This window comes from Hippoglossus hippoglossus, chromosome 23 (genome assembly GCF_009819705.1).
Source record: "Hippoglossus hippoglossus isolate fHipHip1 chromosome 23, fHipHip1.pri, whole genome shotgun sequence".
Taxonomy (NCBI): domain Eukaryota; kingdom Metazoa; phylum Chordata; class Actinopteri; order Pleuronectiformes; family Pleuronectidae; genus Hippoglossus; species Hippoglossus hippoglossus.
In genome coordinates this window covers 15,122,820-15,136,586 of record NC_047173.1, presented here as the reverse complement: position 1 = coordinate 15,136,586, position 13,767 = coordinate 15,122,820, and the positions used below count along the sequence as shown (strand labels likewise).

The following is a 13,767-nucleotide window of genomic DNA, read 5'->3' as shown; positions in this document are numbered from 1 at the left end:
ACGCACACTGACACACATGTGGAGTCCGACACACATGAGCAGCACAGAGAGACATTCCACACAAGGAAGAAAAGAAATAACTGTGTAATTACCTGCATTCTATATTCTGTTCTACTCCAGTTACAGGAAATTAACACACACACACACACACACACACACACACACACACACACACACACACACACACACACACACACACACACATTATAAAACATTCCTTTAAATCAATCAGGATTTATTATGAAGCCTTATCTTAACACACACAGTTGTACTGGTGAACAGCCATTTTTCATATAAAATTTCAAATAAATCAAAAATTATTTCAAGTATATATTTGATCATTATATTCATGTGATGGAAATCAGCAGGGAGATTTTAATGGCTGCTTTGAATAAGGAAAGAATGACTAATTTTAATATCTTGGTCTAACCTACCTTTTATTCAGCTTTACAGCTCTTTAGCATAATCTCTCTCTCTCTCTCTCTCTCTCTCTCTCTCTTGTTCTTTATATTCTGATATTCTAACTGTCTCAGTCTTATTCCTGCAGAGTTAAAACTGTGTATTTTAAGAAACCTATGAGAAGTGAATACAGGCAAAGGCTCTTGGGTGGATGTATACTTTGTCTATGTGATTACAGCAGTCCTGGGTTAGACTGAACAGTATGTGGCAGCACAACTGCTCATTAAGAAGTGAGTCTGTCAAGCAGCAGTGCTTTGGGTTGGGGGGGCGGTGGGCACTCAGCCATGTGTGTCTCAGGTCTGTTGAAGATGATTGATGCCCTTATTGTACGCCAGGTGTAAAAAAAAACATTTAAAAAAATCCCCAAAACCCAGGGGGCGCGGTTTCCTTTTGTATTTTTTAGTCTTTCTTCCCCCCCCCCCCCCCCCCCCCCCTTTTTCTTTTCACATTGCCGCGTTCACTGGAGGGAGACAAAGGAAAGCTGGGGGGAGTGGCAGCTCTCCAGAAGCCAGTCGATCAACAGACATCACATAGCCAGGTGCCACTGCCTTCCCACCGCAGCCCACTGGAACATGCAGAGTACATGAGAGCAGCCGGGGCCACGTATCCTCCCCAGCACCTTGTGATGCTATCAACTCGGCAGCATTAGTCCGCCTCACAGAGCAACAATTACAACAGGAGATCTTAATCTCAACCGTGAGAACGAAAGTAAAAGGAAAGTGGGAGAGGAGGGGGGGTAAATCTCCCAGTCACGTAGGCTCTGTGAAGTCACACCCCACCAACCAACCATCCCACGCCCCCCCCCCCCCAGTTCACCACCAGCAGGAGTCACCTTGACAGTGCCCTTCACAGCCCTCCATCACGGAGACTGCTTCCATGTGACAGATCAGATCTCACAGTCTCCACACACTCAAACACACATGCTTCCTCCTTTCAAAAGAAAAATATATATATTATTACATCCGTTTGTTTAGTGGTTGGATTTACAAAACAACGACTGAACGATAAAACTTGTATAATCAGGGAACTCAAATATTGTGCATTCACAAGAAGAAAAACAAGAAGTAATCACACCAGAAAATGTAAAACTTAAGCTACAAGTATTGATAATAATTGATTTGATCTCACTTTTACGTCCTAATAAAAACACACTGGATAATTTGCTCTGGAATCATTTGACTAACGACACACACACTGAACAAACAAACAGAGAAAATTCACATGTGATTATAATGACAGATGGTTTTAAACAAATATGACAAATCTCTTCATGTCCTCATGTCAAAAAGCAACAGTGTGTGACAAGGGCTCAAGCCGGTGTAAGCTACAGGGAAAGATGGGGGGGGGGGGGGGGGTAAAGGGTGGATTTAACAGCTTCATATTAGTTAAAACCAGAGAGTTAGCAGGAGTCTAATTCACTCTCTGTTCTCTGAACCTGTGTTTATCCTCAGGCTCAGTGACGAGCCTGAAGGGGAGTAAGTTATAAAGAGGCACAACCCTTAATGGACACTGGTGAATTGCATTGTTTTAGCACAGAGAATTGAGATCCTGCTCCGGACGACAGAGGAAGGAAGTGGGAGAAACACTGCTCCCAGTTCATCTGAGCTGAACGCTCCTCACTTATCCTCCCTCTCTGCCTTGCTCCGTCTTCGCGGACGGCGCTCTGCCACTTTGGATATGTCATGGCCGATAAGGATGAAAAATTGAACCGCTCTCCCGGTCCCCAGTTGGCACGCCGGCTATGTCCTCCACCTCCGCACACGCCCCGGAGGAGGCCCGAGCTCCACGCTCGCAAAACAAAATGTGATTTAACAAGGCCAGAATCACTCACAATGCCTCAGTCAATAAGCACTGAACCCTGCCCGAACCAGCATTGGCGGTTGAATGCGGACTTCAACATAGAAGTGGGGGAGTGAGAGGATGGCGTCTTACGGCACATGCAGGATTACGGAGGGTTGAATCCGCGATAAAATACACAAAAGACGTAGCCAGGTTGTGTCAAAACCCATTTGGCCTGAGCGACGTCTCTGCTTGTGGCTCCCTCTAATCTCTAATGCACCATTTCTAATTTTAAAATTTAAAAAATAAAGTGCATTTCCCTGTTGGTCCGAATTTCAGTCCCTTTGTTGTCATCTTTGTTGACAACATGAACATTTTTTGGTATTTTATTTCCATAAATGTTTTACTTTTACTTACAAATCTCACATTAATGCAGCCACTTCAACACATTTGCATATTAATATTCATGTGGCTGTGTGTTGACGTGGGAAACCAAAAGTCCCAAGTCGCCTCCTGTGTCTCCGTGTTCAGCATGAGATTCCACATGATTCATTTTCTCTCCTGGCCTGGACGCTGACAAGTGGACGTACTGTACAGTCGGCTTGTTTTTCTATTGCTCCCTGAGATATGGTATAAAATCAATAAGGAACTATTCAACCGGTGTGTATTTGGACCCATAAGCAAAACACTGTCACAGTGCGACGACAAACGCTTCCAGGACAACAAACTGGTTTTCCATCCACTGTCTCTAAACGTCCATAAATTTGCCCTCTGAGCAAAAGTGTCCTCAAGAATTAAAGGAGACATAATCATTTTCTATTCTTATTTTTCACTTTGTGAGTTTACAGCACATTTTAGGTTTGGGTTCCAATAAAGTTTGCTTTAATCAAACCCCTTCAGTAAATCCACACAGAGGAAATAACTTTTCTTCAAACATATGCTGTTGCATTTTTATCCAAGTAGAAAAAGGTCAGGACTCGTCATCCTCCATAATCAAGTCAACCGTCAGAGGAAAATATTCTAATTATATCTAATCTAATAATCGAGTGCACCCATTTTGAATCACTTCGTATTTACCCAGCATGATGTAGGAAGGGAAGTGTCTTTATAGCAAACATGCTCAAAGCTCAAAGGAAAACAACGATATTCCGCAGGCGCGAATTCATTTTATGGTTCATTAAATTAATGTTCCGTTGAATTCTTGATGAAATATAAAGTGCGAGCGCCAAATAAAAACCCGACATTCAAGTGCAGCAATATGACAATAAAAAGGTTTTAATGAATCCTAAATGATCTCGATGGAGAAGCTATAGAGGGGAAAGTGTCAAAGTAACATGAAAGGTAAAATAAAACATGAATATCTCTGGACTGAAGCCCTGACATGTGGAAATGCTTCAGGAGAAGCAGTAAAAAACAGATGTTTCCATTGAGACTCACCTTTTACTCAATGACGCCGGCTGCAGTCTCTCTATTAAACGCCTCCTCCTCACTCCCACACGGACACTCAGATCTAGAGGAGATGAAAAAGACCAGAAAGACCACGTTCACACAAATGAAAGAGAAGCACGTCTGTCACACAACTCACTGCTCAGAGTGTCCAGCAGACACATCCAGAGGTTTCCTCACAATGTCCGTTGTTGTGGTAACTAACAGGATCAGACTCAGCGTTGTGGGTCAGATGTATTCCACTGTATATCCAGTCTGAGAGGATTAATCAATGGGCTCAAACAACTGTATCCACAACTAGATGCAGATAAATGAACCGATATTCTTCTGCCCCTATTGATTGTTCCATTCTTATCATTCAGGGAACAGCCACATGTGGAAGACCCAGTGCAGAGAACAGCTGAGGATTTCCACTAGAGACAGAAACATTTTGCTTGTTATTTGCATTTCATCTTCCATAATAAAATCATATTAGTTGTATGTTTAGTAGATATTCGGAAGTGAAGAGCTCCTCTCTCCATTTTCCTAAACTTTCCAGTAAATCTCAGAGAGAGAGAGAGAGGGGGGAGGAGAGAGAGAGAGAGGAGAGAGAGAGAGAGAGAGAGGGGAGAGAGAGAGAGAGAGAGAGAGAGAGAGAGAGAGGGAGCAGACTGTGGTGACAGCGAGCCCCATTACAATCCTGTGCACAAGTCAACGACGCGTCATCATTTTCAAATGCGCTGCTAAATATGCATGCATAACAAATAGCATGATTTGGAACACAGCGAGCATGTCATCGTGATATTAGTCGCTAGCAACTGAGTATTTGCCTTTGTGACTTTCAGCAGCCATCTGCACAAGTTCCATCGCAAGGCTTCATAGAACACAGCTCCTGTTTCCTGCTGTGTTTTCACATTTGCTCCTCCGATCCTTCTGCTCATCACTTTTTACCACTTCGAACCACGAAATACTGGGACTCAGGATAACAAAGCCTCTTCTGAAATATTGCTCTGATTGGAGGTAATTGTCCCCCCCCCCCTCTATCATGGTCTCACATCTCCTGGCATGCATTACGACTATTGTTCTCTACAAAGAATTCAAAAACCCAAAATGTTGAAATGACATGCTGCACAGAATAGCTCAAAGATGGTACATTTAAAATGAGGGCTCAGTTCATTCTTCAAAGAGAGTAGTTAAGGAAATTGAGGTTATGGAATATCTAAATAATTTCATGTCTGTATTTTCTGAAGAGTCTTGTTTTATCTCCACATGCCACAGCTGGCAGAAAGTAACTGAGTGGAAAATCTAACCTACGTCTCAAAGATATTTAGCCTTGTGTGAGTCACAGTCTTGCATCATTAAGTTCTGAATCATCTTAAAGGACAATCATGGACAATATAGACCCACTGACCTTGATTCTGCACTGACACACCATCTATTTTCATGACATATTCTGCTCATATTCAGGTTCATCCTTTTAATTTCTGTTATCACTAGAAAAGGTTTGTACGCTCCAGTGATCTGCTGAACTACTGACGAAGCACTTCAGGAGACTTTAGGCTTTTTAAATATCCAGGTCTTTCACATACACAAAAAACATGAACAAACTAGTGGGACAGCACTCGAGATTTACCATCATTCCACCCAGATAGGTTCTGTCATTTATTCCCTGTAAACATGCTAAGAATAGGATCACAGGCTAAGACGAATCTAAAAAGATCCCTCTTAGGAATATGGAGCCCAGCCAGATGTTGGCCAATTTTCCGAGGCTGCGATCATGCGACCACTTCCCATTCCCCTTCCCCGAACCCGGCTCTGCTGATATCACCGGCAGAAATGACATTCATTTCTCTCACGGCAACCACAGATATGGCAAATGCAACACGGAGCGCAATCTCCATGCTCAACAACCTGTGCAGGAGCTTGTGTAACGACATGTTGAGGAGGCAAGGACACAATCTTTAGATCAGGGAACCAGAGGGGAGGGGGGGGGGGGTGGAAGACACTCGACAGGAGAGATATTACCACAGTAATCTACACTGAGGGGGTGAGCTGTAGAGCACGCTGACCTTGAAGAGTTTAACCTGCCAATCAGAGGAGTGTTCCTCCGCTCTGACAGGCAGCGAGGCAGAAAGCAGAGCCCCAGATATGTCAGCCGGCTCCAGATGTATAAATGATGTGGAGACACAAAGACAACGTGCGCACCACTTTCCCAAAAGCACACAACTTGGGAGTGATCTAAAAAAGAAAACACACACAGCAGAATGTGCTTTGTGTTGTGTGTAACTTCATGAATGTTTTACACCCGACGGTGGGGACGCACAGTCGTGATCAGAAAAACAACAAACTGCAGCTCTCTCATTTGAACAGAGTCAGTCTGTAGATGTAGATCTAATTGGCTCATTTAGAATATTGAGAGTTATTTTTATCAATCATTTACAACATGAAATCAATGTGCTTTCGGCCAGAAGATATAATTAAAGCATGTAGTTTTTAATGTGTTATATTTATGTGCTAATTACGCAGTAGAAGATGCATTTTACTATGAAGAATTAATAAAACGTATTTCAAGCCAGCAGCCATATAAGCTTATAGCCTGGGGCAGCAGTGTTAGTAACCAACTATGCAAAAGTAAAAGGTTTAATAAAGAAGAACCTTTCCCACTTTAAATGTTCATGTACAATGTTCTTGACAAAACAGGAAGATCTTGTATCTTTTTGACAGAAAACCTTTAAGACCTCCAAATTATTGAGGCGCAGTACAACATCTAAAATCATTTTCAAAAAAAGGCTTTGGCAAAACCCGTGTGTTATTACTACGCAAAGGCCACTGAGGCGCCTAGCAACCTGTTTTCCCAGCATGCCTCACAACGACCATGCTCCACCGTGCAGCACATATACATAAGGCAAATCTCTATGTGCAAAGGTGTCCACCCGGCCGACCATCTGCTCCGAGGATGAGACAGGGAAGATATTTAAAGCATCATTTTTAAAAGCCAGCGTCCAGTACGTCTCCAGATTCCTTCATTGATTCATATAACCGAAATATATTCTCTGCATCTGCCTCTTCCCTATATATTAAATTCTAAATAAAAGCCACTGAAATGTTTGAGGTTTAACTCCCAAACTTTTTGCAGAGCGCTGCCTGGATTCAGCAGCTGGTGAGACGTTGTGAAATAAGACGTCTGGCACTTCAACGCGCCGCACGCTGTCATTCCATTCCGACTCGTTTATTTGAGATCCCCCTGCTGTCTCGTTGCCACATGCGCTCTTTCACCCTTTGTTGTCATCCAGAGGCGTCGTTTCTGCTGCCGTCCGTAATAAACGTTGCGCTCGGCCCTGCACTCGATTCGCTGAGAACATCGAATGACGGCGAACAATAAACGTTATGAGGCGGCGAGATTGACAACTGACAGTGGAACAAATAAAAAATGTGACACTCAGTTAAGCTGTAGATGAAGACTCGTGATTTTATCCATTTTACACTTCTATTTTTTGCAGTATTCCCACATGACTCCCCCACCCCCCCTCAATCCACCACCACAGCAGCCACCTGCTAGATTCATCACACCACAGAACTTGAATGGTGGGTTGAAACATGCCACACCTGGGTAAAAACACCGACTCTGCGGCAGCTGTGGATGAGTTATTCTGTTTTGACACCACAGGAACACAATGCTCTCTTTCTGCTTCTGACGGCTGCTCACTGGGGGGGGGGTGGAATTACGAATCCAAGACATCATGTTGAATGGTTAAACAGAGCCTGACTGATATGGATTTTTGAGGTCAAGGCCAAAACCAATATTTGAGGCCTAATACCAACATATAACTGAGTGAACATAAATAAAACCAAATAAATGGAACTTGAATTATTGACCTAAAATAACCTTAAATTCCTTCCTGCTCTCTCTCCCGTTTCACGCTTGAATGAAAAGGCTTCATTTTACCTTTGAGTTCATTGCATCACTCTGTGCGAATTCACTTCTACCTCCCACAGTTTCTGTGCTGCAGCTTTGTGGGCCACCCTTCAGCTTCACGCACATTTCTGTGTGCACACATGCCGAGGCTGCAGGGCCACTGCCACCCCCCGTCTGTTTTCCAAAGACATGAAAACAGGGATCACAATATCTCCAGCGTGGGCCTTTCTCCCGGTGGCAGTGAGCTGTCCCGCACAGACGCTGCCCTCTGAACAAACAAGATTACCTTGATGAACAGAGGCAGGCTTGTTTACTGCCTGTGTCAAGGTACTTTGGGGGTGACTCACTGTCAGCGAGGAGAAGAAACTTTGGAGATGCCGCTCGCAGGTATCTGCTGCGCTCAAAACATGACTCAGATTCTGTGAACCAGCTTGTCAAATACATGCCGCTCCTCAGGTCACAGCAGGGTGACGACCAATTATGAGTTCTGATGAACTTTAAAGAAGATTTACTGAGAAGATAAACGTGTACTTACATCAGTGTGATAAGATCTACCTTAAATGACAGAAACCATCTTTCAGAAAAATGTATTTAACATGTACTTATGACATACACAGCAGCCAGCCACCAGGGGGCGATCCAGAGGATTTGGCTTCATGTCGTCCATCTTTATGTACGGTCTATGATTTGTAGTATTTAGCAGTACAACGATGAGTGTTTGGTGGATATAAAATAAACTACAGCTCCCATGCTCCTGATAATGAGGAAACATGGCAGGCGAACAACACTGTTGCTCACTGATGTGTTTTTAATAGTATTTGGAAAACGACCAAGTTCTCTTACACACAGGAAGAAGCTTTGAGACTGTGGCTACGCAGGCAATATGTGTTTACAGCCCGAAGGTCACAGATAATCTAGTCTTCATGGAATATATTTATAGAAGAATGAATATAAAACACCACACGCATGCAGCAAGGGAAAAAACGAGTTTTACGATTTTTACTATGATTTTTTTTACTTTTATCTATGCACATATATTATATAGAAATAGTGTACAGCAAGTAGACTGTAAATATGTGACAGTTTTGTGTCTTGTTAAACTGGTGCAGCAGTTGTGATGCAATTTAAAAACCCTGTTCCTCAAACCCGGGACTATTCCCATGTGGAAGATCCATGCCGCTGTACAAGCCAGTGCTTGGCCAAGCTATGTTTGTTGTGTCACTACAGCTGTGCTACACACTCTATATAAACATTGTTCATGGACTGGACCGGTTTAGGTCACATATGATCATGATGGATGTCGACATATGTCTGGTCTGCTGTGCAGTCGCTGGAGGAAGAGAGATAGCTGTGCGCTTGGTTGGCAGACCGCCATTTGAGAGTGGGCTCCATCTTGACTAAGGGATGGCTGATTCCTATCTCCTTTCCCTGTCATTTCCCTCACAGGTTTATCCTTTTACTGGAGGCTCTTATAGCCGCCTGTGGTAAAAATGACTTGTTAGTCGTACACATGCCTGCAGCGTCACACTGAATCCCTAGAAGGATGGACTATATGAGCAGGGAAGAGGGATCTATCGTAAACAAGAGATTGAACATGGATATGGTGAAGTAAGATAAAAAAAAAGACAGGAACCGCTTCACTCAAGATATTCAGCCTCTGTATATTCCGCAGGGACACAGAAAAACTCAACGAGACATGAGGAGATTAAAAACATGCGACTATAAAACCCACACAAGGACCCATAACAATACAACATGGCCTAAAGCGCACTGTACAACCCAGAGGTGAAATCATGTCGGTGTGGTGCTTCACATATAATTTGATATTACTATAGATAAAAGGAAAACCCCCTATCTTTTTCTACATTGGTTCTTCTTTAAAATAACAGTTTTCATATCGGCACATATCAGAGAATACATAAACATTGATATCAATATGTCCGTCAATGGCTCAAATCCACCAATTTTGTTGGCGTACGGTTAAATGAGTCAGGTTCCTTTCAATATTATGAGAATAACCTACAATACAAGGCTCATAAGATATGTGTACGTCGTGAAGCCTTTTTAAAAATCCTTACGAACTTAACTGAGACGTTTCTTTTACACAAACTAGCAAAACAATCATCAAAATTTGACTTTATACTTAAAATAATTCAAGCTAATCTGCACAAAACATACAAATCTTCTGGTTCGTCGGGTTGAAATTTGCCAAAGCGTTAACAATCCTTATTAATATTAGGATTAAATGACTAAACAGCCCCATTTTATTTTGTGCTTTTCATCCAGATTGTTCACTTTCTTCAATATTTTCTATTTTACTCCCTCAATCTAAAACATTTTTCCATTTCTACAGCACGAAGGCAGTAACACCTCCCTGACCTTGATGTGCACCGTGCACGATGTCAGAACAACCTTGTTCTCATACGTTACGAGATGTCAGAATGACTAAGTGACGTCTGACGGATCATGAATTCTCCCGCTCTCAGGTGCGTCGTAGCAGAATGTAAATCATTACGTCTCAGCAGGTGCGTCTGCTCTCTGTGGAGCGCTGCAGTCTATGAACTGGATTCATGTTTATGTGCTGAAGGGCAGGCCAGCTAAACTAGGCCAAAGGGGGGTCGTCTCCATGGTGACAGCAGCAGCCAAAGCACCAGATGCACCTGTGTTCTACCGGCGACATGTTTTTTCATGTGGAGTATTATGGGAGAATAAATGGTCAATTCCATTTGCTGATTCATGAAACCTCACTAAAAAAAGGCACAATGGGCTGTAATCATAGAAATGCTCCGAACAACAGGATCCTGGACAGAAATAAGCATCATGTGTATTACACTGTACGTTGCTGCTGAGACGCTTTTAGCTAAATGTTATTAGTAAAGCAGCAAATCACAACATGCAATCTATTCTGATTGGTCAGCTGCCTCTGTCTTCTGTGATTGGTCTGTAGACGTGAGCTGGAAAAAGAAATTGATTAATTATATCCCTGTATTAAGATTGTTTTGGGAGGATGTTCAGCTTTATGTTAAGAGGGAAACTTGGGCAAACAACACCGTTTATGGATAAACTTATTTTTATGTTTCTGAAAGTGATGAGTTGGATAATTATTATCTTCTACAATTATCTAATTATTGGACTCCAAACAAAATTTTGGACCTTGACTTTTATAACTCTGACAAGGCACCAAGATTATAGGACTTTGGAATAAAGAGGCAATAATTGTTACTTATTGTACCTTATGTTATATTTGTATATTCCAACTTTTCTTCTCTTTACCTCTCCAGTATATACACGCCCCAGCACAGACAGTTTTTTGAGTTCTTACTTAACGTACAAGAGTAGATAACGGTTAAAATAAGAATATCCAGTAGACAGGCATGTCTACTATAGCCTAGAATGTAGAGGAGCTATTATCATCACATACTATTCTGTCCCCACACTTTTAATCCTAATCCTCAATTCAATGTCACATAGTCAGAACTTTACATATGTAATTTTCTCTGTGAATCACCGAGAGAAGGATTTCTGTAATAAGCCCGACACCATTTTAGTTGATAAACTAAAGGTCGAACGTGTTTCTGCTCTGTAATAATCTCAAAGCTCCTGTTTCACTCAGTGGACTGAGAAGGAAAGTATGTGTTCCAAAAGTGTCTTCTCTCCTCCTTGGACTGTTCATGGATTCATCCCGCAGCCACAAAATGAGCCTGTGCTGCATTAGCATTACAAGAAAATTGTCTCAGCTGTGATTTCACTGCTCCAGCTCCGGCTCTGGATGATCAAAGCTGGTCTACGCCTGTAAAAAGCTTGACTCTGGGGGCAAAACAGGTTCATTGACTTCAGCTTCTCTCCTTCGCCTTTCAGGGACCAACTGGGCTTTCATTTGCTCCCAGTGCCTCACCGCTATTACCAGGAGTAGATGCCCTGAAAGATGCCTGGAGCTTTTTCATCTTAAAGAGCGAGGGGGGGACAGGCTGTGCTTGGATGATGCAAAGAGTTTCTGTAAATGCTGTTATTTTCAGGATGACTTTGAGAGATATATGATTAGCGAAAAACCCCAAATGCCCAAAATGCTCAAATCATGTTCCATTTGTGAGGACGTGTGTTATTTTGCTCTTCAGCTAATTCAGTCTTGTGTCTGAGAGAGGAGCGAAATGTGTTTTTCCAATTTGGTGGCTCAGATCTATTTGTTTCTAGACGTCATTTTCTGGGATTGTTATGGATTGATTAAAGTTCTGCTTCCCCCTGAAGTGCTAATAAATGAGACGTGATGATGTTTTAGCTTTACTTTGGCAAGATTCCACAGTTAATCTGTATAACAAAGCAGCTTGTGAGCACAGCATTTATTCTTGGAGGTGTGAAGAACCTGACGTAGTTTTCAGAAATAACAGCACAGTCTTCGGAGGCGTTTTGTTACCTAGCAACTCGACTGCAAACCTACTTTGACGCAGCGCTAATGGTGAAGTAACACATTAACTAAACACAATTTGCAACGTAGACGCTGCACAAGGGACAGAGGAATATGACAAGAACTTAATCTGCCTCATCCTTTGTAGCAACGGCTGCGTCGGGGTTCAGCTTTGTCGCCATCCCTCAAACATGGCAGAGAGGAATTCAAAAATCCTCTGTGAAGTGTGTGTGTGTGTGTGTGTGTGTGTGTGTGTGGTAGGGGGGGGGGAACGTTGATGAAGCCACGCAGGCAGAAGGTTCACCGGTGTTTGAACACAACAAACAGACAGCCAGAATTATACTCCCTTGTTCAATTTACAGCCGCGTGTGAGCCAGCGCAGCATTAAACAAGCATCTGGGCGTTTTGGCTCCGGCTGTCGTTGGCTAGGCAGAGATACCCCTTCTCCTTCGCGTGGCTCGGCTCAGAGATGTAACCACATCTGAGACTATCGGGCCGCCGCTGTGAAGGAAATTCCCCGTGCGGTGATTAAGGGCGGCTTAACGACACCATAGAAAGTATTAGCACCTTACTTTAGTTAATTTATCTGTTGTTGTTTGGGTGTTATTATCTGTTGTGCTGACCTACATTTCAAAATGCTGGAGACATAACATAGACGTTCTATAATGGTTGTAAATTGGTGAATCCATCAGGCAAAACAACAAATCTATTTCTGAGACTGACGATGGTTTTCCTGAGTCGTACGAATCAATGTTGGTGTTTGTGTCCACAAGCGCTCGTATGCAAAGTCACGAGCTGAACAGGCATCATCAGCGCCACTGAGTTCACCTCTTTGAGATCTGTTTAAATATTTCCCTGCCAGATTAACTTTGTTAAACACACAATTACGCCTCGGTGTGTGTCATTATGGCTCCGAGGAAGAAAAGACGAGTATGTGCTGCAGCGATGGCGGAGGGAAAAGACTATCAATAACATCAGTGGCCCAATTCAAAGCAGCCTGCAGACAGGAAGCCAGAAGTCCAGAGAAAGATGGGAAAAACGAGTAAAGCCTGAAAACCAAAGTGAGAATGAAGTAGTTAAGGATAAAAACATGTAGATAGAGATAAATAAAACTAAAATATCACCGAAATTCATCTCAGAAAACCCATATCAATATGTCTTTGGTCAGTTCAGCCGTAAAAAATGAAAAGAGTTAAGCTCTAATCTGGAATGTCAAACATAAGCTTCTTATCTATTCTTATTTATTCTGTGTCACCGTTTCCGAGTCGACGTGATCACAACACGGATTCACAGGTGGAACCGATGCATCCCTGCTGTTTGTTGCTCTGAGAAACAGTCGTGAGTGGGAGAAGTCTGGATAAACTTTCCATGAAAAGTGCCAAAAAAACATTCGAGAGCTAAAACTCAGAGGTGTTTTTCGCTTTGTAGATACGAGAGCGCGGCGAGAGAATTTCCGTCTCTACAAACGGTGACATTTCCGCTCGACGTCCTGTGCAGGTCTCTCTGAAGTCCAGGTTTTTTTACCTCAAAGACAGAAAACATGGAGACCAGACGGCGTTTGTTAGTGTCATTTGTGCTCAATCGCTCTGAATGTGCCAACTCTGTTTGTCCTCCAGGCAGCAAGAGTGGCCTTCTACTCGCCTTATAATATTTACCAAGGCAATAGCTTAATCCCCAGGAGGGAAACAAGCACCACCCTCGCTCCCTAAAGAGGGATTAAACCTATAGGCTTTACCTCACACCTCCACACACCCACACTCTCAGACACGCAGACAGTTTTACCCAA

At 42.8% G+C, this 13,767-nt stretch overlaps 1 protein-coding gene across 1 annotated transcript in view; it reads right to left on the bottom strand.

The window, feature by feature from the left end:
- Nucleotides 1–13,767, bottom strand: part of syt1a (synaptotagmin Ia) — a 124,943-nt gene that overhangs the window by 72,326 nt on the left and 38,850 nt on the right. Inside the window, exon 3 of the mRNA XM_034577986.1 lies at nt 3,676–3,748. The gene's annotated coding sequence lies outside the window, so the exon portion shown is untranslated. The remainder of the gene's footprint in view (nt 1–3,675; nt 3,749–13,767) is intronic.